This window comes from Pezoporus flaviventris, unplaced genomic scaffold (genome assembly GCF_033815535.1).
Source record: "Pezoporus flaviventris isolate CSIRO_AGI_PZ_B2104156 unplaced genomic scaffold, CSIRO_AGI_Pfla_v1 ptg000047l, whole genome shotgun sequence".
Taxonomy (NCBI): domain Eukaryota; kingdom Metazoa; phylum Chordata; class Aves; order Psittaciformes; family Psittacidae; genus Pezoporus; species Pezoporus flaviventris.
Genome location: NW_026892595.1, coordinates 10,774,633 through 10,797,288, shown reverse-complemented (window position 1 = coordinate 10,797,288; position 22,656 = coordinate 10,774,633).

The window sequence follows — 22,656 nt, the reverse complement described above, 5'->3', positions numbered from 1 at the left end:
AAAAGGAGCAATTTAGAGGTTGCATCTGCTATTCCGAACAAGATAGAAAAGCTTTAACTGTGCATTGCATACAGTTGTACAGTTCCTTAAAAAAAGTCACTTAACATTTCCTGACCATAGCATTTTTGCTTATCTGCCAACCCGTGCTCTTTGGATGCAAAAGCCAGCTCTCAAGTGTTTAAACAGACTTTTCCGCACAATTCCTTTAAAAATGAGCTTCCATTCGTAATTTTGATACAATCTGAGGTGCCTATATTTCATAGAGGCATAGAGGACAGAAGCATTTTGTTCCTGGTCAGCATGGAGTACCTGTTTTGAGTTAGCTCTTGCTTGTCTGACTCCCCTGAATGATTCTATTGATTTCAAGGGGTCCACTTGCACGAGAAAAGTGAGCAGCAGAGACTGGATGCTCATTTTATTGTTTCATCCAACACAGATTCATTTTCTAGGATCAGTTATTCTGCGTGATGAATGGGAAGTGCAACTAAAAAATTGAACCTAGAAACCTAATGTTAGCAGCGAGAGTAGGAAAGTCTGATTGTGAAATATGATCCAGAATGCATTTACTAACAGACAAAACTCGAGACTCATTTCTCACACAGGCAAGACTGTTAAAGTCAGTAATACTTTGCTTTTCCATTACAGCCAACAGGGTTTCTGCTGCACAAAGGCTAAGCAAAGCAAAGATAGAAAGATCTGGTACGCGGAGCAGCAATACTTGTATTTACTGAAACCTTGTGTGTGCAGAAGGCAGAATTAATTCAATCGCAAATAAATGTCAATAAATAAATTATTGAAACAGTACTAAATTTTGAAATAGAAATATGTTATGGATAAGATGTTCTTCTGTGTCAGTCTTAAAGAGAGGGAGACAAAGGGAAATGGGCAGGGGGAAAAAGGCTGTACTGAAAGCACATACAGAAATCAAACACAGGAAAACTGTTGGGGACTTAGTAGTGCTAGAGGTAAATTGGCCACTATTCTTTCTATCAGAAAGAGACCAGAGTATTTGATTAAGTTAAACAGGAGCCATTTCTTTGTTCCTGAGAATAGAGAAAGTGGCATTTCAACCAGACAACTGAGAAAGATAACCCAGGGAAAAAAATCAGAGAGATAACAGAAGAAAAAAGCACTTATACTAATTCTGTCAAAACTCATGAAGCATCCTGAGAGGTTTACAAAGGTGATATTCTTCTAAGGCACATGGAGACGAGGCTATAATGGAATATTTGAGGTAGGTCCAAAGGACTGGTAATTTCTTGGCATTTTTATAAGTTAAAGGCCCAGTAAAGGCTATGAAATGAGCTAAACAGCTAAATCTATGAGGGCCAATAAAACAGCATAGCTGTGTGGATTAGAAATTAAATGGTATAAAGACAAAAGCATGCAACCTCTGCAACACTGAAATTATTTCAGGAGCGCTGTAGAAAGGCAGGCCAACAGATTTGACGAGTATTTTAGCTGTTTCAGCTAGAACAGGGACCTCTCATGTTCTGAAGAAGGGCCGGCACTAGTATTGCTATAAAGAAAAGGGTAAAAATCTGTGATTTCTTGAAATTGGTCCCATCAAATCAGTATCCTTTTATCTCCATGATAATTAATAATATTTAGCAATCAGAATGTAAAACAAAACTCTCACCTGCACCTATATTCACTTCAATCAGCGTTTACCTTCAAGCAAAAAACAGTTCTAGCCATCTGCTGTTATTTACTCTTTATGTTTTTATCTGTGAAGAAATAACAGTTGAAAACAAGTGCAATTCCTCTGCTTCTGATAAATTCACACAGAATGTATTTTACAACAGTCTGTGCACTGAACACGCTTGTTTGCAAGTACCTTGATCTTACTGGGGCTAATTTAGGGTAGATAGTGATTTAAGAGCAAAATTTGGCCCACCAGCTTCCATATTTAGGTTAATGCAAAGATTTATTAGTCATCTAGGTAAACATTGACCTTGGCTTCACCTTGGTCAGTATTTACTTCTCAAGTTAATAAATCTTTATATTAACTGCAATTGAAGTCACTCTCTGCTTAAGAGATAAAGACCAAACAGGTCCTCATATGAAGACAGCATTCATCAGATAAACTCTGCAGCTTGATTTATCTTCTTGCCCACTTGCCTTAAAAAAAATTGTAATCCCTAAAATGGTGAAAGATGTTCCTTTCTGGAGGGAAAGGTCTGGTTTTAGTGTTTTTTTTTTTACCTATAGTTTTGTGCTCTTCACTAACATTTTAAAGTAATGGCGCAGGGGTTTTTGTCTGTTGCACTACGGAATGGTCAGTTTCCAGGACACTATTCTAAAGGATGTTACATCTCTACGCAGTCTTTTTACCTATGGGCAAGCCTGGAGGCTCTTTTACTTGGTGAACAGCCCTCTTGGTCACAGAGTCAGTTCCTATTTGGTTTGAACAAGGCGTCAGATCTGACTTTTTGGCATTCACGATTATTTTGGAAAAAGGTGCTGACTGGGGGGGATGAGAATGACACTGCAACCAAACACACTGCAATAAACACATCAGCTAACATGTGAGCACCTTGGGAAAGCAGGAAACATTGAATTTACTAGAAAAGACTTGACTTAATCCAGCTACTGGGAATGGGAATCTCCTTTACTGTAGAAGAAATCGTCTTGAGAAGCATTTTGGTAAGTAGAGGATAAGATTACAATTAGGGATTTCCTTGAAATTAACACTGAAAAAGAAACCCAGATAAGAACAGGTTTATACATCTTCTCTTTCCACAGTTTCAAACACTATTGCACTGATTAAAATCTGACTATACTGGTTTATCCATATTTAAGTTGTGCTTTTAAAAAACAAAACAAACAACATATATTTTGTCCATGAGTCTCTCTGATTGAGTTCAGACTAGATTTTACCATATTTCACTTTTAAGTGGACTCTGAACAATATGGAGTCTTTCTGCTTGACTGTTCTCCAAAAAAAAAGAGAATTGTAGAAAGATGATTACTCCTATTACAAAGCAATTAAAATTTGAACTTTGTGGGACATAGAATCAAAGCAGCATTAACCTTAGAAATGGCAAAACTGTTTCATTTTTAAAAACATATTTAAGATCTCACTTAAATAAACATCAACCACTTCGCTCATGCATGCATTCCCTTTGAAGTCAATGGGATTAGCCATGGATAAAATTCATCCTAAATTCTGTGTAGAAAGACAGGTACAAAGTAAGTGAATCATTTAAATCCCACAGATTCCCAGCATTAGGCTTAACAGCTGCAGAGGTCTCTTGTTAGTCCTTTGGACCGGAGTGTTTCACCATCTGGAAATCCGGGGGGCAGGATTTGCTCTCACTGGAAGAGATACTTTAAGCCTCTCCACCTACGTTCCTCTCTTCCATCAAGCTGCAGTTGCAGCATCTTCTTGTTTTCATCCAAGCAGCGCTGATGAGTTTACAATGACGTTGTGGTGCCTTTCTGCAGGCAGTGCAGGGAAATGTCATGCAAACTCCATTAATAAATCATCCTATTGGCATAAACTGTTTGAATGGTACAGCCAGCTCCTCTAGCAACACAGTATATTTGCATGGTCGTGTGCGTGTACAAATCCATACAAGTATATATACCCATCTTCCAAAACCCCCAAACTGATCTGCATCTCTCTTTTTTTTTTCTTTCTTTTCTCTCCCCCTTCGTTGAAAAGAGCAGCTTCTTCAGTAAATGGCAAGGCATACAAAAGGACAAGCTGTACAAAGCCAGTGGTGACTGGTATAATATACTTCTGGCATTCACTGTAAATGATGTACTTCTGAAGCTGTACTTCTCTCTACACTGCCTGCCTTATTTCTAGTTCATGCAAATAAAACGCAGGCTGTATTTCAACATGGTTACAAAATCAGTCAGGATTTTCCAAGATTTTTTTAAAGGATAAACATAAATAAATGAACATGGTTTTCTGTAATTTACTGGCATGTGAACTGAAGGTTGAGAAGGTAGCTATTCGAAAGCTTCACTGCGAGTAAGGGGAAGTCCTCAGAGGGAGAAACCCAAACAAATTATGGCTGCTGACTCCCAATATTCTACTTTAATCGGAGGGATTGCCTTAGGGAAAGGAGCACGAGCCTTCCCCTGCGGCAACCTGATTCTGACATCTAGCAGTGCAGGAGAGCATTTGCGTATTGAACCATTTGCGTACCTGCATCGCCTGTTTGTGCGTTGCACAAACTTAGCTCCAGCCCTTGGGCTGTGCGTGCTGCCGGGCAGGGGCTGTGCCCGCAGGACGAGACACATTATCCCGGAGCTCCTGGCTACGGCTCGGAACGCGGGACCACCGCGGGGCCAGAGCCACGTTACCGGCACCGGGAGCCGCAGCCCCAGGCGGGGGGCGCCCCCTCGCAGCACCGCTCCGGAGAGCTGCGGATGCTCCCGCCGCAGGCGCTGCGCTCCCGTCCGTCCCCTGCACACCGGGGCGGCGGCGGCGAGGAGATCGGCCTCCCGGTTGCCATGGGACCGGCGCGCCACCGCCCCCGGGGCCGCCGCTCTGCCGCCGCCTCACCGCTCCGCTCCACGCCGGGCGGCGGCTCCCGGGCACCAGCGGCCGGTCCGGGAGGAGGCTTTCCCGCGGCTTGCCGGGCCCTCGCTGGCGGAAGGGGAGGGAAAGATTCTCGGTGTGCGCGCTAATTGTTGAAGCCTCTTCCCTCTCCTCTCTCCCAAACCGAGTGGCCGCAATTGCCGGAGGAGTTCCCCGGGCCCCCGTGTCCCGCCTTTGTTGTGCCGAGCCCTGCACCGGCGCTGAAAGAACCGTAAATTGTCCGTCAGAGGCGCTGGCAGGTGATGCCCCAGCGGGGCGAGTGCACGGGGGAGGAGGCCAAAGCCAAAGCGCGTCCAGGAGGTGTTAAACCAGCTTCCTCCCCCCATTTAATCCGCATCCCACCCTGCTGTGACTGCTTCCCCGAAACACTGCCTGCCGAGGAACCAGGACACCCCGGTAGTCAAGGGCTCACGTGTGTAATTAATAAAGTAAATTAAAGGGGTTTAAAAATTAATTCTCCTCATTTAGTTACCAATCTGTTTATGAGGCATGGAAAACCCGCGGGATCGATAGTCGGGAGTCAAAACGAAGTAGGTGAAGGAGGTGCCTGCTGAATGGTAAAAGGTTTACAGCGGAAGTATCTGTATCTCAGGCGATATAAATTTATATAAAAGGATATGTATTAAATCTTTGCCTGCTCTAGCGGGGTCTGGATTCCATCAGCGCTATGGAAGCAGTCGCGGTCTTCCTGCTCTGTGGGGCTCCAAACTTTCCCTTCCCCAATACCGCGGGGCTTCAACCTTTGCTCTGCCGCATCCTCCCAACCAAAGGAGCCTCTGGCTCGTACCATAAATATTAATACTCTGCGCTAGTGCGAGGCATAATTATCTTCCCTTAATTGCAAATTCAACCAAAAATTGAGCCTGCTGTCATTCAGGCACCTCTAAATTATTGTAATTAGGGCTTTTTTTATGTCAAGTGAATCCCTGGGCTGAATGTTAGTCCTTGTATGCAGCAGTGCAACATGTAAACCATATGCTGTGCCGGGCTGCTCGGGAAACCCCACCGCCGGGAGAAGCCCGACCCCCCCACGTCCCGGCTCCCGGGAAAGGCTCTGCTTGAACAGAGATGCTCCGCAGGGGTCCGTGCGGGGCTGGCGAGCCCGGGGACTCCCGCTGCGCCCGGGGACCGGACCGGAGCACGGGGCCCCACGAGGCAGAGCAGCGGCCAGCGGCGGAGGCTCTCACGCAGCTTCGGTGCCCACTCTTTTGCCACCGGCCCCCCCGAACCCCGCGGCCGCTGACAACCCCTCCTCGGAGAACCACACCCCCGGGCGAGCGCTGCTCCCTCCCGGGCCGGGCCGGGCCCAGCCGGGCCGCCCGTCGGGGCAGGAATGCCGGGCAGCGGCGGCCGCGCCCCCGGGCGGGGTTTGCCGGGGCTGCTCGGGCCTTTGTTCGGAGCCTTAGGGACACCGCGGCTGCCCTCGGGCCCCGCGGACCCCGGGCTGGGGTGTTCAAGCCAGGCGGGACCGGCCGGCGAAGTGCCGGCTCCTCAGCTGGGGCTTGGAAAGGGGCCAGCTTCTGGCTCCGGTGCTGGGGCTGACGTCTTCCGGTGATGCCCGAACTCGGGTCTGTTCCCATCATATTTTAGGGGTGAGGGAATGAGCCGATCTCCCACATACGTCCCTTGACTGGCTGGCACTGTGCAGCTGTGCCATATGGGAGGCTAGCAGAGAGCACAGCTCAGAGGTGTGAATGAAAGTGACGTAGTTTCCTCAACATCACCCTGAGAAGTGAGCAGAGAGCTACTCTTCTGCGGCCTGGAGCCCCTGCCAAGGAACCAGCACCCAGGCTCTAGGTCCTCCTGTAGGCTCATGAGATAAGCCTTGTCTTCTCCTCAAGACAGGGGTAGCTGAGGGCACCATTCCTGCCAAAGGATATGTGCATCCTTTCGGATGAAGCTAGGGTGCATACAGAACAGAATACCAGCTTTGTTGGACCAGCAAGACAGCAAATAAGAAGGGATTTCAAAGACTGCGCTGAGGCTCTTCTTCCAGAATGGAGGGAGCCTGGGACTCTTTCCCCTGTGAGATATAAACTTCATGCAGTGATTCTCATACAAAACACTTGAGCAGCCTTTATGTCAGATGTCAGAGCATGTCTAGTTGCATGTGGTCTGCTAGTGCTACTGTTTGCAAAGTCTTAAATCTAGTAGCTGCCTTCACAGCTGAAAGGGCAAGCATTAGTAATTTGTATGGAAACATGGAATTAAGCTTTCAGAAAATTACTTAAAACCCCCAGGTATATAAATTAGTGCAATTTGCCCCAACACTAAGAACCACATGAGCACACTGTGTCAGCCAGAAAGGATCTCCAGAGATGCTGGCTCTGGCTGTGCTCTCACATTTAGTGGTAAGGCTGTGCAAGGAGTTCTTCCCCTCTTATCTTCAGTTTATTCATGCCTGCCCTTGTGCTGCCTGCTGTGCTGTGCTTGCAGAGCTATTTGTGTGGCCATGAGTGACGCAGACTGAAGAATTGTTATGGCTATTTTTCATTCCCCCTTCCTCCCCAAGGCTGAATTCTACTGGGAAATTGTGCACCTCTCTTCCCTAGGCACATTCCTATGCTGTAGCTTCACGAACACAAGTCACACAGGACTCACCTGCAGCTTCTGATGTCCCATGCCAGGTGATGGAGTGCAGGATATCTTGAATTATTATCAATGAAAAGTTTATTTCGCATGGTGCTTAGTGTTCTCAGTGGGAGTCTTTCTCCTTTTGGGTAGGAAATTCACACAATAAAATACTATCAAAAGAATAAGTACCTAATAAGTACCTAAAACCAAGCACTCAGCGTTTAGGAAATGACAGGATGAAACTTTTCCCTGCAGGCAGCAGATCAGCACTGCTGGGGGCACAGCATTGACTCTGCCTCTGCTGCAGAGCTCATCTGTCACCTGGGCTTGTCTCCATGACAAATGTTTCTGAGGTGGCCATTTTGTGCTGCTCTTGTATCTGGTCCTCAAAGAGCAACTGGGACCTGATCTGAATGGGATCTGATCTGGGGAATGCTCCTGTTTAAGCTGTTGAGAGCTACTCTGTGAATCTGTGAAGTACTACAGAACAGGAAGGTATCACAAGACCCAGCTCCTGGTGTTTCCAGTTCCAAACCTGAGGGCACTAACAGATCTTACTGTCCCTTCCTCAGTGATGCCATAGGAAGCAGTAGCCCCTGCCCTGCCAGCCCCAGGTTGCAGCCAGCCCTTGTTGCTCCCTGATGAGGACTGTTTGAGAGAGCTAATATTTCAGCTTTAAATTTTGTCTTCAAGGTCTTGCATATACAGCTAAGAGAATAATGCCACCTTGCCTCACAGTGATGTAGTGCAGATGATTCAGTACTAATGAAACGAGCTAGCAAGGTGGGAAGCCTGGAGGAAGCCCCACCAAGAAATCACTGCACAGTGAGAGGGGCTAGAGAGCCCCACTGGAACATGGCAACAGCAGATCCCATTTTAAAGAAACCACATGGCAGTGGAGAACTGGATGCTTCTCGTTGTCCTCTTTGTTGTTTGTCTTGAGCAGCTAAACTGCTTGAAAGCTAGAAGGTCCTTGGAAATCACCAGGCACTTTGGCTGTTCTGTATAACTGAAAATAATATTGCCCTCCAGTATTTTTCAATGCATAGCCTGTTACTCCCCTCCTCCCAACATTTTGCTTGCTGAAGGGAAATATACTGGCAAAGGTGATGCTATTCTGGCCCTATTGAAGTCAGTGGGAATTTTCTCCTGAATCCAGGACAGTCAGTGTTTTCCATGGAGCAAAAAAAAAAAAAAAGAAAGAACTGCATTCCTTTGCCTCCTTAAATTCAGCCAAGGTCAGTGTGAGTTTGATGAGCCCTAAGCATTACAGAAAGCTGTTTCCCTGAGCCTGCAGATACTGTCCTTGTTTTAAGTAAACCAAATTGTGTTTTAAATTCCAATTTCAGAAGCAAACACAGATTTGATAATTACCACCTACAAGCAGGAAACTAAGATTGTGTAAATGGGTCAACATGGTGCCTGGGCTTGAGCCAGAGAAGGGTTTTATGTGTGCTACAGAAACCATAGTTTGTTTAGAAGGGAAGTTTTAGATTAAATTTTAGTCCTTTAGGGATAGGTACAGTCTGTGAAGCTCGTGCTATCACTAGTTTCAGTCATTCTGCAGAGCAGAATACACCACTGAATATTCAGTGCCTTTTTTCTTTTATATTCAGTGCTTTATATCATCTGATGTGTATTTTATTTGCTTTGCACATTATGTGCAATGGTGTTAATAACATTGCTTGCAATATTAATAATGCAGGATTGCTGTGAACTTGTGCTTAACCATGTACATGAAAAGGATTTGGGATGATACTTACACAGCCAGTAACATGCCACCTGTGAATTTACAGGTATTATTTATTAGCAAAGATTAGTGGAAAGCCCCACTGTGTGAATATAATTGCCCTTGCCCTCCATTTGAGCTTTGCCCCCTGACAGCAGCATCCCACCCTAATGGGTGGGCAGCACAGCAGGAGGGATCCTTGAGGTCCGCGTTGTCTGGAGTTGGTCTGACACCATGGAGATGACACACAGGTGACTCTCACCTGCTTGGCAGTGGAGGAAGGATGAGGGTGAGCTTCCAGAGCACATTCCCTGAAAATACATTTTTGCACTGATAGTGACTCTCTGCTGAGCACCTTCACAGCAATGAAAAGCAGTAAGATGCAGAGATTCTCTTTGCCTAAGATCTTATGTTGTGCTCCCTGCCAGAATGCAGCCCTAGTTAGCTATGTTAGCACATTTTCAACCCAGGCTTTCTCTGGGCAGAAAAAAAAGCAATTTTGGTGAGCAAGCCCTGTGCCCCGCAGCTCAGAAGGGGAAGGCAGGAGAGGGACCGTATCCCATGGAAACTGCAGGGGGCACAGTGTCATTACTAGCGGGCCGGGATAATTAGATGCTGTTAACTTGCCTAACGAAAAACTAAGATGGGATATTCAGTGGCAGAAAATCAAGCCCTGGCTTTGATTACTTACCCATATAAAGGTGCTGTGGTGTGATGCTGGGTCGGTGCTTTACCTCGTTGCCAAGAGAGAAGTGATACCCACTTGAATCACTTTCCCGCTTGCAGTGTCAGTTGCTCAAGGAACTTGGTGGCCCAGGCAACCCGCTGGCCTCACTGAGCATAGCAGAATGTGGTACAACTGTATGTGTGCTAGCAGTGGGCCTGTAAGCATGGGCCAGCCGGAGCAGACAGACGGCAGAGCCAAGAACACACAGTGCCCTCCCATCAGTCGCCAGAACTGGAGCTGAGCTGAGAGGCAGCTCCTTGGGCACCGACGCAGAGTGACAGTGAGGCCTGTCAGGAGTCAGGGACACAGACCTGTCATCCTATAACACAGCATTTGCTCCCGTCCTCATCAAAAGGGACACGATGCAGGGGGATTTGCTACACAGCCAGCACTGAGAATCTGAGGAATAGGTTCACTTTGACTTTTCAAAATGTTAAAAAGCACTGAATATAAAATGATTATTGTTAATAGAATATTTTCTGCTAATACATAATACTATGAAATATATTAGTTTGGAAACTGAACATATTCAATATTCAGTTTTGTTGTATTTTTCTTAGATGCAGCTGGGAGGAGCAGATCCCTCTCACCTGTTCTGGGTCAGCAGGATGAGGCATTTGCTGTCAATGTGGGGACATAGATATGGCCATTCGAGTGGTATCTTCTTGGTTTTTTTTTGTCCTGTAGAAATGCCTTGTAGAGCTGACATCACCAATTCAGCAATCTACGGTGCTGAATAATCGTAAACATGTTTGTCCTACTTATTCCCCTAGAGGATTTTTCCACTTAAAATATTTAAAGGCATATGTACTTGCTGTGGCATAGGTCTGTTTTAGAAATGCTGTCAGATTATACTAATGCTGAAGTTCATAGATTTAATAATGATTTTCCCACAGCTAAGAAACAAAAGGTTTTGCCTGTAGATAAAAGCTCTTTACCAGCTAAAAATGCTATAACTAAGCAAAACCCTTTATTTATAGAAGATGGTCCTGCGATACTGATATATGTTCTTGTGAAGAGACTGTTTTGTGATCTTAGAACTGATAAATTAACTCTAGAAACATTTGTTTCTGAGTGTGTCATCTCTGTGAAGGACAGCTGGTGAATAAGGAATTTGATTCTGCTTGGGCATTTGCTATTTCTATACATGTGATAGAGTTAGATTTTTAAGCCTTTCACCCCTAATATTTGTCTGAAGGCATCAGAAGAAAAGAGATTTTTCTGTTTTTTTTTTCCTTCTGTCAATGAAAATGAAAGTTAACAAAAGAAAACCACTATCAATTTTGAGTAACAATGGAATATAATGATTGCTTACATTTGTGTAATGTTTATCCATGGGAATAAGGAAGAAAAGTGAGAGTCACTGGGTCTTTCCAGAGCTGCCAGGAAGCACTGTTAATAGTTTAATAGAATTTATTGTAGTATTTGTTAAAGTATCAACAAAAATAATAAGAGTTAACTTCCTGCTTTTGTTTTTATTTTGTTCCAGTGTTGTTTGCAGATTATTAGTCAAATAAAATGTAATGATTTATTTACATACTTCACCACAAAGCCAGTTCATTAGTAAAGTGTATTAAATATTATCTGAAAAATAGTGTTTGTAACAGTATAGTGAAATGGAGCATATGTCCTCCTACTCAAAACCCCCCCAAAAGGGGATGTTTCCATGTATCCAGCACTTCTGTTTGTGTTTTACAACAGAAGGATACATTTCAGTTGATAGAGGTTTCACCTGTATTTAGGTGACTGTGTTTTTAGATAATAAATGAGTCAAATGGAGAAGAATCTGTCAAGTATTTTTTATAGATGGAGTTACTTAGAGTCTGTTTTCAACTCAGCAGGTTCCTGCGATGACAGGATGGTGACCAGAGAAGGTACAGGCTCGAGATTCCTGCAGGTGAAGTGTAGCTCAGTGTGTAGGGAAAGATGTGCCTCCCCATGGTGTCTGCCCTCTGACTCGGCGGCCATACCTTGCCCTGGCCAGGCCTGTCCTGCCCTAGGCAGAGCTCTGAAGGGTAGCTTTCTTCCCCTCCCTCCAGTTCTGGCCTCTCAGCACTTCTCTGCTGCTGGGCCCAAGTGCTGTTATTTCTGAGGAGAACTGAAACAAGTAATTCTGTTAAGCTGCCTTCATCCCTTCCAGCGCTTCCCACAGATGCATGTTTTGTGACTGATTCTGAGCTCTGAGTGAAGCTTTGCTGTGAATAGGATATTCAGGTGGTGTCTCATTTAGTACCTATTATCTAGAGGGATCATACTACCACTTTCCCTTGTGCAGGGTGCTTATGAAGCCCCCCTTTTCTATCTGAACTTCTCTTCCTCTGAGAATGAGTAGGAGCATTGTACCTCAAAGCTAGCTGTACTTCTCTGTTAAATTTGGATAAAGCTGGCCAGGGGATTTGAATGATTACTTGGTCATACACATACAGAGACACATGGTGCCTGTGCCTCTTGATTTCCTTAGGAAACGAAGTTAAAAATGACATCCGTATCTTTTCCTAAGATCAAAGGGCCAAACTATTACACCTGTGTTCTTGGGGAAATCCTTCCTTTATGACTCCTGTACTTAGTGGCAGGAAGTTGAAATGTAAAAGTTGAAAAAAATAAGAGCTGTTTTCATGGGAAGCTACAAAACTTATGGGCCTGGCCAGTGTCTGCAAAAGAGCTGGATTGAAAACCAGCTCCAGGGTCCGAAAGGATGTTATCTTCCCAGCCCAACCAAGCCATGCAGCTGTTCCTTGGCTCACCCTTTTGGGACTTGCTCTCCAAATTTTTAACACTTTCGTGCAACTGTCTGTAAGGAAGATGGGAGATTTGGAGAAGTGGGCACCAGGACTGCACACTGTAGTGGTCTCAGGAGTGAATTGTACTGTGGCAAAATCAATTCTTTTCACTCAATATTTCCATTTGCATCTTATCCCACAAGCTTGTGTTCTGGTGCTTATTTGAAAGCACTCTTTGGCTTCCCTCTGGGAAAACGATTTTCAAAGTAGTCTTCTGTCCTTCCAGCATCACCTGCATTTCTGATTTGCATCTGAAACATCCTGGAATGCTGTGACCATTTAGCATTGCTCATAAGAGTAACATGTTCCCTTCCTTACTTTCTGCAGCCCCTGCTTTTAAGTGCCATGTGCAAGCTCTCCTGACCAAGATCTTACAACATTGCGTAGACCATAGATTAATAGATAAAAGGACTAAGAACTGCTCCCAGAAGGTTCACCACAAAAGGGTCCCTTTCAGATATTCGCTCATTAAACTACATCTTACATTTTAATATTCTTCAGTAAGGTGGTTTTAAATCTGTATTATTATCTTCTCATAAAGTAAGTTTCATTTGCTGTGTGATTCCAAGTCAGACACATGGGAGAGATCTGATGGTACTGTACCAATGCAGCTGCCTTCTGCTTTTACTCAGCTTTTTACTGATGTCAGGCCTAATGGTGGGTACCTTTCCAGTCATTTTACTGTGTTTGAAAATAAGGAGGCACAATTTGGCATTATCTGGTACTGCTCAGGGAACCAGTGCTGTCCAGGCAGAGTTTAGTTTGAGGAGCTTGTGGTGGGCTTGAAACACTGTGGAGAATAGGGCAGAAACAGGGCATGCTCGAGGACAAAGACTGGAAGTCCATGTTCGCTAAATAATGCTCCTGCTCAAAGCGAGGATGGGCTCCAGGGTTCCTAAATGTCACCCTTCTTTGCAATCACCAAATAGCTGAGAAGTTTCCTGGTGAGTTGTGCCTTGTGCTCCTTCCAGTGCTGGTCCATGCAGATGTAACAACCTACTCCTGCTGCCAGCTGCTTTCTTACCTCAAGTGGCAGATGTGTTTGCAGTGGATGTCAGCCCTAATGGTGAGCCCTGTGATTCAGAGCAGTCCATGTGAGGGACTGTTTTTTGGGAGGTTTGCCTTCAGTAAAATTTATTCATTTGTCATAGAGGTGGTACAACCATTCTTTAATGATTAAGGGAGCTGAATGATGTTCTGGATGACTGGAGTTTATCCTTGCCTTTGCTACAGGGCTCTACATCTTCCTGGTCAGATTATTTAATCCAAATCTTCTAAAGGCAATCACTGTTTTCATGTTTGTGAAGTAAGACCCTAGACACTCAAAGGTGGAGTTGACATGATGAGAACTGTGCTTTAAATCTCTGAAGTCCTATATAATGTCCAACTATGTCTTTGAAAAATCAGGCTCCTGGAATCTTGTATTACTATTTAATTTTTCCCCATAATCTGTCTCTAGTTCAGCTCCCGGCCTGTAAAATGGGAATAATAATGGTGTCTCTCACCTAATCTGGAAGGAAAATAATAAGAAATTAGTGAGGCATTTTGCTGCAGTGATAAATGAGTGATTCCTTTTGGATAGTAGAGTTTAAATAACACATAAAGTCCTGGATTCTATGTTGAATAACACAAAGAAAACAAAATTCTAAGCTTCCGTTCAGAAAATTAACACTGTCTTCTCTATGCTGAATAATGCGGAGCTCTTGTGGCAGAACAGTGTGCAATTATGTAGTCAGAGATCATATGTGAAAATCCGATAAAGAGGTATGCGTCTGGAGGCAAATTAAAGTCACACAGCTCTCTAGTTCTATTCTTTTCCCAAACCCAGTGTCTTTAATCCGCCAATGTGCTAAACACCTTATTTTGAGAAACTTCCTGAAAGATTATTTATCAGAACAACAATATAAGGAACATCATGAGCTGTTTTGTATGTCCATCTCCCCATACTCCCCCTCCCTGCCTGTTGCCATATACATGTCGTAAATCCTCTACATTGTTGCTCTCTAAGGAACTGTGCAACTGGTTCATTGTTCGTGTGTCAGTTTGCATATGCAAATGGCACGATGCCATACATTGCAGCAGCAGAAAAAGCTGTTTCTATAATCAGGAAAACTAGCAATTAATGAGGTGGGAGTAGGAGCAGATATCGCTATGGGCAGGAGCAGCAGGCTTTTGTACCGCTTCACCACAACTTGGGTCTCTGCTTGGGTTTTTAAACTGTTACGTAGCTGAGTCAGTTCCTGATTGTTGCCTTTCCGGTTCATTCTGCCTTCCGAAGGCTCAGCACTATGTAAATGTACAACCGAAAACTCACCGAGTCTGAAAATGAGGTTTAAGGTGAGGAGACTTGATTTGAAAAACCCTGTGTAACTGAATGGCAAACTTCAAGAAATCTTGTTTCCTCAGCAGATGCGTTGCTCTCCAGGCTGCCTTACAGCTGAAGGTGGGAAAGCAGGCAACAGCAACAGCCAAGGCAAACTTTCACCAGACATGAGCATGTGTAGGAGCTGGGAGGTGCTGCCTGGAGGAATCATGAGCAGGAGATGCTGCCTTTTGGACTTTTGCTCTGCCATACTTTCTGTATATACTTTTACATAACCCCTGTATTTATCTACTAACACTCTACCCTGGTATACACTAGCATATTCTACAAATGCTTTTGGATTGTAGCATGGTATTTAAAAGGAAACACAGATGTTAGAGAGAAATTCAGAGAGGAAATGAAAAGAGGAAGAGCATCTGGAGATTTGAGTCTGGGCTGGAGCTCTGGTTGTTGGTTGATTTAGTACTCCTGGGTCTTTGCAATCAGATCTGGACTTTCTGCTTTTGAGTAGGTGCCCTGAAGTATTCCGCAGCATACCTGGCTTTGCTCTGGGCATAAGACTACACACCATATGAGTGTGAGGCTCTGGAGGAAGGACAGACGTCTGAATTGCTTTGATGCCACCTCCAATTGCAACATTCACAGCCATGAGCTTAAGATCCCTTTCAGTTCTTACCACCCTTCTGGTAACGCTGGTGTACACAAACAGCCATCTGTGTTTGAAGTTTGGCAAAGGACAGTCACCCAAAGAGAAAGGAGTCTGAGGCTCCTCCGTACCTATGGGTTTTGTGTTCCAGTCACCACTCTGAGATCAGGTAAAGCTGGTAAACCTTCTCTTACAGATTTATTAGGCAGGCTTGTAAGCATCTGCACAACAAACTGTTACACCACCTGTGGTGATGATAAATATTTTATACCCTGCAGAATTTGTGACTTAACAAAAGTCTTGGTTACAGTTACCTGCCTGTTTCTGTTGTGCGTGTCTCTGCTGAGTTTGTGCAGGCTGTATCTGTGCATCTGAACAGGCTGGACAGAAAATCCTTGTGTTGTTCAGCTGCTCTCAGGAATACAGAGTTTAGAATCAGTTTCATGCTGGAAATGCAACGTTATCGTAATTCCCTGGTTTTTGTTTGGGAAGGGTGTTTCCTCAACTTCCCCACAACCCTGTTCTTGCACTCTTTCATCCTCTCTTTGTCCTTGGTGAAATGTGGGATTTAATGAATGCAGTGGCTTACATACATAGTCGGTCTCTCTTCTGAGCTACATTTTATTATTTAAATAAACATTTCATACAGTTTGCACTCTTCTGTTGACTTTGTCAGTGCGTAGTCCTGGAAATACTGAGTTGTCTTTTACTATCAGGGATGTAGTTTAAGCCTCCTAATAAGTAATATAGGCATTATCTGTGTTTAATGTAGAAATATCTTCCTTTCCTTGAGCTTTGGTGCTGTATATGATACGCTGTCTAGATCTAGTCAAACTTAAAGACATTTGATGGAGATCAGCCTTAAGGTCAGCTCTTTGTTGTTTTTGGAGTTTGCTGTGACTAGTTTGAAGGAAAGGGTAGATAGAATCAGTGAGATGGGAAGGGGCAGGGATTTTTTTCCCAGACTTTTTTTTCCAATTTATATTCAAAGTGATCAAAAAGCCTTACTAATGTAAATTGTAAAGGTAGAAATTCCTTTTTTGGGGGGGAAGGGGAACATGGAACAGGGGTAGTGCTTTCTTCTGTTTTTTTTCTTTTCTTTTTTTTAGAGAGACGTTTTATCGTGCTCTGGGGTATTGACTGTTTTAATCCTCCAAACACACTATTCAAACCTCCTGGAGGTTTCTGCCAATACAGTTAATTCAGGCTCCTAGGACTGCAGAGAGAGAAAAGTATGAGAATACATGCAACACTTGTGGAGGCCAAAGGTACTAGAGGGTTCAGGGAGGGGTAGGTCCACTGGGGGCTATTAAACGTAATAGTCCAGATGCAACTGTGGTGTTAGTGGAGATGTGGACTCTAAATGCAAACTCTTTGGTTAGATCAGGAGCTTTTGAAGTATTATGTCTGTGGGTTTGGAGATCTGATTTAGTGTGTGACTGTTTTCTAGGTAGGAAAATTATGTATGAGTGTTACAAATGCTTTTTTTGTTTGTTTCTCAAATATTGAAAAGACAATGTACTCATTATAAAGCTTCCTTCAAACAATGACATATAGCACTGTATAATAGCTTCAGGTTTAGGCAAGCTAGGCAATACTTATTTTTGAGTGACTTGTACTGTTCTTTTTGGAAATCCAGTACAGTTTTACCAGTGTGAATAGGATTGAGCCTTACGTGCTTAAAAATTAGCAATGATAAATACATGCAATTTAGATAGCCACAAATTACATGCAGTAACAAAAGTGAACTGAGTATCACTAGCAGGACACATAAAGGAGTGTACATATGGGCTATGGTGAGCGACAGCATTTAGAGGAAAAATGATGAAAAGAAAGAAGAAAAGCAAGCTGCTTATGGAAATAATTTTCCAGCTATCCTGAGTCATAAATAATTTGTGCCAAAATACAAACCACTGAAAGTATTTCTTCAATGCAGATTGGACTGTTCTAGTGCTGGACCAAGCAGCTGAGTTTGAACAACTGTGCATTGGTTGCATATTTTTTGTTAGCTGTTACCCCTTCAGGTGTAATGGCTTATCTATCACCGAGGACAAGTTTGCAGCCTTTAACATGTTACAGAAGATAAAAGAAACTGCCAAAAAAGTCTTAATTTCTTTATAAAACCAAATGACACCATTGTTGACTCCATGTGAACAAGAACATGTGTTTTTTTTTATGCCACATTCACTGTGTTTTAAAGATAATACAAGTTTTGATGGTGCCTTTATGTGCCATTGTTCTCTTCATAATGTGAAAAATGCTTTCATGTTTCTGATAGGGAAATTATAATTCGCAATCTTGAAGAGATTGTCACATAAAGGAGATTGCATGTACTGAGCTGCATATGCTGCACAGATGAGGTAATGTCTGTGGTGCACACTTGAGATTAACCTCGTTGAAGCACAGAATACCATTTTAATGATGAATTAAAAACCAAAGGGGAGTCTGTGTGTGTGAACGTATTACTTTGGGCAAAAAGGTGAAAGCCTTCTCTAAGAAGGTTAAATGTGAGAGAAAAACAGTGTGCTGCAGAAATGAACTAAAGAATTAATGCATTGTCAGAGAGAGTTTGGGGAAAAAGAGTGTCTTCCCAAGTTGACATACGACTTAATGATGGGCTGAAGAAATGCAGTAGAGGTGTAGAGGGGAAATAGATAAAAATAATTCTAGTTTCCTCTTACCATCAGACTTCCAGGTGTTACATGTTTTCTGTGCCTCTTGAGTCCAATAAAAGACTTGCGGGAGTCAATGAAAACATTTTTGTCTCTCTGTTCTATTTTTCCCCAATAGTAGATATTCTGAGAAAAGCCTGAAACACCGTGATAGTCCAAAAGGCATTTCTTTAGGTGATGCAGATTGCAAATTATTTCCTTACAGGACAAGCAGTATAATCCTAGATCATAGTTCAGCTTTTAAAACAGTTTTGATCTATTTTCACAAAGCTAAGGCTGAAAGAAACGTAATTACTGAATGATTTCAAAATCTACTTATTATTGCACGTGATAAACCATGCTGAAACATACCCTTTTGAAAAGTGGGGGAAGAGCATGTTTCATAGATTACTGCACTGGAGCTTTAGAAACGTGGCACAGTATTGAATATCTGCCTAATTTTTAGCAATTGCTGAGACTTTGTAGCCTAACGATTGAGATTTTTTACATTTTCCAGATGTTAGGAATTTTTGCCTATGTTCTGCAAAGAAAGTTTTGCTTTAATTATATGCTTTTCTTTGGAACTGAAATCATAAGCTGTTTCACTAAAGGCTCCATTTATCAAGACAGTCTTAAGAGGGCACCTTCTAAAACAGATCTTGTATAACTGCAGGATTGGAAAGGAAAGCTGAGAGGTAGTTTTGTTAATTGAAGAAGGTTAATATTGTATGGTAAACTTCTTGTGCAGATAATCACAAATCAGAGCAAAACCTCAATTGTCTTCCAATATGCCATTTCTACTAGTTACAGTGAAATACATTATATCAACAGGATGAAGGAGTATATTAATATGAAAGTCCTTAGATTAAATGGTTATAATGACATAATTCTTGATAAGCATGTGGAAGAAACAGCTATAATTAAACAACTGTGTGTAGTGTCAGGAGTTTTATGCCAGCCGGGGAGAATCCTTTTCCCTAGGAAGGCAGCTTGAAATATGAACAGAAGCACGATTCAGGCTGGTGGACTCTAACTCAAGGACTGCTGCTTCAAGCCAATCTGTGACCACCAGTGAAACATGATTTCAGTTAATGCACCTTCCTGCACAGTATCTAGAGAACTAAGTGGAGGGAGGCGTTACTCCTGGGTTTGTTCCATATTACATTTCAGAACACGGGTTAGTTTCCTTGTGTCTCCCAGGCCCAACACCATCAGCAGAGCAGCTGCCATGATGCGTTTCATTTTAGCCGCAGAGTGAAGGCTCCCATACCATTTGCTGTGTGCAGGGGATTTCCCAGACAGAAATCACTACGCTGTTACTGTGTGTAGCATGTGCAATGAGCCTGAAGCTTCTGGGAAGTGTTGGATTTACTGTAAATGTGCAATAAATTTGGCACTTGGAGAGTGTTTTGGGCTTACTGCGAATGTGTGAATCAGCCGTGCAGTCTATTAATGGCAAATCTGAAGCTTCCAGACAGTGCCTGACTTACGGTGTGTGAATGTAGTTACAATTACAGGTTGGTTCGAGTTGGAAGGGACCTTTGAAGACCATATAGATCCAACCCCTTTGACATGGGCAAGGGCACCTTCCACTAGACCAGGCTGCTCAAAGCCCCTTCCAACCTGGCCTTGAACACTGCAAGGGATGGGGCAGCCACAACTTCTCTGGGCAACCTGTACCAAGTGCCTCACCAGCCTCACAGTAAAGAACTTCTTCCTAATATCTAATCTAAGTGTACCTTCTTTTAGTTTAAAGCCGTTGCCCTTCTCTTATCACAGTCGATCTGGACAAGAACTTCACAAACACATTGCATTTCCAAATTACAAGCAGCTGGGAAAGGGGACATGTCTGGGGGGACATGGGCTATGACACTTCAGTGCAGGTTGTTGCAGGGCAGGTCAGTGCCTTTTGACAATCGGGAAGTCTTCAGGCTTTGTCTTAGGTTCGTTTTTCCTCAAAGTAACCACTGCGGAGTACTAAACTGTTGCAGAGAGATGAGGGGGCCATATAAAATCAGAAAAAAAAAAAAGGTGGGTGTCTTTTTCCACTACGGCTTTGCAGTATCTTCCCATAAGCTGTGTATGAGACAGTGATATAGCGGAGAATGTGACGTTCCCAGAGAGGAAGTGTTTGTGGGTGACAGCTGTGGGTGTGAGTCCAGACTGGTTCTCCTCATGAAAGCAAAGTCTCACCGTTCATGTGCTTTGTCTGTTTTCATATATCTGCTGGAGAGTTATTATTTTTCCCCCTATTTTATCTCATTTGGAATCATTTTGCTGCCTACTCTTGAACCTGGAGGCTATTTTTAATTCTAAGAGGATTTCTCTCTTGATGAAGTGATAACCTAAAATGGCACAGGAGGATCTGATGCAGCGTGTTTTTATTCGGGGGCTCTGTTTTACAATCAAGTCTAGTGTTAGAAAAAATGGAAAAGGGAAGCTTGAAAAGAAATTGTTAACTTTATAGATCTAAAGATGTTCCTTCTTCTGCACACGTGTGTTTATGGGTTTGAACATTACCCTGCAACTTAGCTGCCAAAGAAATACCTGGATCCCATGCAGACCTCCAATGGGTTATACATCTCTGGAATCCTATTGTGCATGTAGAAATACATATATTGCATAAAGAGCATTTTAGAGAAACAGCTACAGAAAGCTGCCTGGCAGAGGACAGGAGGGAATTTGAGGATGGAATCACAAATCACTGAAGGAGATTGGCACTACTCACAAGGTTAAATCCCAAACAAAAGCGAGAGGGCAGAAAGAATGTCACTGTGTTAGGAAACATGCACTGACAGCTAATACTGTTACTGCTGATGGGCATTTCAGGCCCAATAGTTGGTAGCTGTCCCAGGATCAGCATAATTGTTGCTTCTGCCCTACAACCAGCTGGTTGTGGGTGGTGAAATTGCTGCCTTAAACTCAAGTCGGCCCACTACCATCCTTCTTTTCCCTTATTGTTTCTCTCTAGAATGACTGTGACTTTCATGGGCATCTTTAATAATATTTCCTTGGCATGGGCACCAGAGGTATCTCTAGGTTTTTCACTTTGTTCCCAGCATGCTTCCTATTTTCTTTCTGTTTGCAGCCCTCACCCTCGCCTTGAGGACATGATAGTAGGCTGTGAGCTTCTGGAGTCAGGAATCAGTCCCTTAACAGCCATAAAAAGTTAAAAAAAGTCAACCTAAGTGAACTTTGGCATATTTTTCTAATTGATGTGGATGAGATGAAAGGGACAGCTGACTTCTGTGACCTCTGCAGGATAATTGTGTATCATGTGTTGCGTGGAGAAAGGGGTGTGCCATAGCTGCAGAAATGGGAATTGACACCATTCTGCTCTTTAACAACATCCTTTGGTGTGTGTCATCCAAGTACATTAACAGCTGTCACCCTTAATTTCTCTGCTGCTCACCTCCCACATACTTTGTTCTTTTGCAAGATGCAACTTGGTGAGTTAAGAGTTTGATGCTTAGAATTGTTGAGACTCTTGTTCCAGCTTATTTTCATAAATGCAAGAGTAATTGTTAGTCTGCTGACACTCTTCCCATCTTTACCAGAGCAAGACAGCAGGACAGAGCCAGCAGCATTTCTGGGCAGGTTCTCCCATGTGTTGCTGTAGTGGAATCTGTAGGAGGAGCACATTGATAGAGGTCTACATGACAGTAAAGATACATATCAAAGGAACAGGTTCTTCAGTGGTGCGAACTGCCATGTACATTGTTAGGACTAAGTCTGCTCTCCAATGTTTTTTTTCCATGAAATTCTTTTGAGTTCATTTTGTGGTATTTTTCTCAGTCAAAAATGATTAGTACTGAAAAGGCTTTGAACAAAATTGATTTTAGATTATACATACAAAGAAGAAGTATTATTCCCATATTTTCATTTCTTTAAAGCCTTTTCGTCTTGCTGTAAACCAAGCTTCTGCCATGTCTTACTCCTCATGGAAGGTTTCGGAGCAATCTAAGCTGCAGTGCATCATCTTACCACATCGCTTCAGTCAATTCAAAGTTGAAATGTTCATGCTTGTGTTTTAAATTACATATTTAATCCTCTTTCTTCTGGCATTGAGAAGAAGGTCTAATGCAGACAGTATGAGCTGGCTTTCCATTCCCTTGGTTAGGATACAGTTATCCTGTTGCATGGAGAAGCTGTATGGTACTAATTATGCTATAGGAAAGCTAGCACATACTCCGTGTGTGTGCTGGAGCTCAATTTGTTCTGCTCTCATGTGGTTTGTGGGAATTTATTTGACAGTTGAAGAGATGTTTGAGCTGGCTGCTAAGTACTACGGGAGCATTAGATAAATGGGACTGAAGATACTGTTCAGAAGGTCTGTTCAAACATCTGTTTTGCTAACTAATCATACTTAATATAGTTATACTCAGTAAACCTTTTAGTGAGATGTTTGACTCTCCTTTTACAGCTGCAGTTATGCTGTAAAGATTTGAGATGGGTACAGTCACACTTCTTGTGCTGGTACAGAGCTGAATGTACTTCAGTAAGCATCCTAAATAAATATTGGAATATGGGTTACAATGTAAGTACCATTACTTTTACCATGATAGATCCCATAACCATGGAAAGAGAGACTGGAAATATGAGTTTATGCTGGCACTGTTGAAACAGCAACACCTTTTAGTTTCACAGGGACTCATTTATGTGAATTACTGA